This window comes from Clupea harengus, chromosome 8, assembly GCF_900700415.2.
Source record: "Clupea harengus chromosome 8, Ch_v2.0.2, whole genome shotgun sequence".
Lineage (NCBI taxonomy): Eukaryota > Metazoa > Chordata > Actinopteri > Clupeiformes > Clupeidae > Clupea > Clupea harengus.
This window is the reverse complement of record NC_045159.1, coordinates 922,771-924,532: the sequence shown is the minus strand read 5'-3', so window position 1 is coordinate 924,532 and position 1,762 is coordinate 922,771. Positions and strand designations below refer to the sequence as shown.

At 43.8% G+C, this 1,762-nt stretch overlaps 1 long non-coding RNA gene across 1 annotated transcript; it reads left to right on the top strand.

Moving 5' to 3' along the window:
* Positions 1–843: 843 nt before the first annotated feature.
* On the top strand, positions 844–1,239 carry LOC105896534. The gene is made up of 3 exons (XR_004164192.2): positions 844–889; positions 1,006–1,110; positions 1,198–1,239. It is a non-coding gene; the product is annotated as an uncharacterized LOC105896534 (long non-coding RNA).
* Positions 1,240–1,762: the final 523 nt, after the last annotated feature.

Below are 1,762 nucleotides of genomic sequence, written 5' to 3'. Positions count from 1 at the left end.
CACCGTTACTGTAACCAGCAAAAATAGTTGATGTGATTTGCGAGGCGTCTGTCAGCCAACTGTCTGACATTAGCACGTTAGCCTACGTTAGATAGTATAACGTTCTTGCAGCGTACTAACGTCACACGTTACCGTAAATGCCATATTAAAAAGGCCGCTCGAAACCAACGCTTTCACCCGAAAGACATGTCTTGTAATACACCTGTCTATTACGGCATCGAGGCAGAAGACCCGAAATAAAAAGCGTGCCTGTCATGGTGACATGGAGTTGGCCAAACGAACAAGCTTGAAAAAAATATTCATGACAGCTTGTGTTCGCAGATTACTTGTAGGACCCCCCCCCCCAAAAAAAATATTGTTATTGCAGATCTACACGAATCACACAAATGACCTATTTTGGATCAAAAACGGCGAATTTCGCCGAAAGGTGACGAGTTTGCACCCCTGTAAACATGGCTTCATTTGCAAAGGTGGTTGTGTGTGTCCTCATTGCTTGTGTCTGTAATGGTGAGTTTTCCCCTTGTTTCTGTTAGTTGCTTTTTATCTTCAAATTCTCTCTGAAATAGTCACTCGTTTTGTCTTCCTTTGAACAGCATTCTGTTTTCCGAAGAGAGATGTGAACTTTAAGGCCTCTGCAGTTGACCGCCAAAGTGATGATGTGGTTGTCACCACAACACCCGTTCCCCACAACCAGACCACATCTGCCCATACTGAAGCTGGTGGTGAGGTTTTCTTTTGCGAAATGTATGGGTTCCGTTGAGTCTTGTGTTGGTTAAAATGTTGACTCTTGTATGTTTATCCTAAGGTGGTGCAAGTGAAGATGCTGTGGCTACTACCCCAGCACCTAATCCACACAACCAGACAACTTCTGCACAAACTGAAGTTACTGGTAGGGTGTTTCTTTTTAGTTTTTGTGTGGTTTTCTGCAAGTTTGTTTTTTGTATAAAATGTGTAAGTGTGTCCCTTGGCTTCTCTTTGGCCCCCTCACTCATGTGGAATCCCAAGATGGAGCCAGTGAAGATGCTGTGGACCGCCAAAGTGATGACGTGGTTGTCGCCACAACACCCATTCCCCACAACCAGACCACATCTGCCAATACTGAAGCTGGTGGTGAGGTTTCCTTTTAACTATATTTATGGGTTCTGTTGAGTCTTGATTGTGTTGGTTAAATGTTCACTTTTGTATGGTTATCCTAAGATGGAGCAAGTGAAGATGCTGTGGATACCACCCCAACACCAAATCCCCCAACTACATCTGACCACACTGCAGCTACCGGTAAGGACATCAGTGCATGTCTGTTTTGATGGAACACTTTGAATGTTCGCGCCCCCCTTTTGACAGTGTCGCTTTCTATTTGTGTGTAATCGCAAGATGATGCAAGTGAGGGTGCTGTGGCTGCCCAAACTGGAACTACTGGTAAGGGAGTTAATGATTATACAAGGAACCACTTGGATGGTTCAAACTGTTTGCTCTGAAAAATGTATTAACAAGGAATCTGATGCAGTGCAAGGGTCTAGGAACTTTGAGTGTTGTGGTTTGGCATGGTCACTCGTTAATGTTTAAAAATGCAGCCTGGCAGGTCTCTAACAAATCTATACCTGTATTACAAATGTTTGTTTGGTTGAAGTTGAACAGCTCTGCCTGGAGCAGTGGCATACCGTAGGATTTCACCCAATAAATGTGCAATTCAATTTTTTTGTTTCTTCTCCCTGTAGTATCCCATACGACTGAAGTCTGATTCGACTGCTCCTCTGGTCACAAA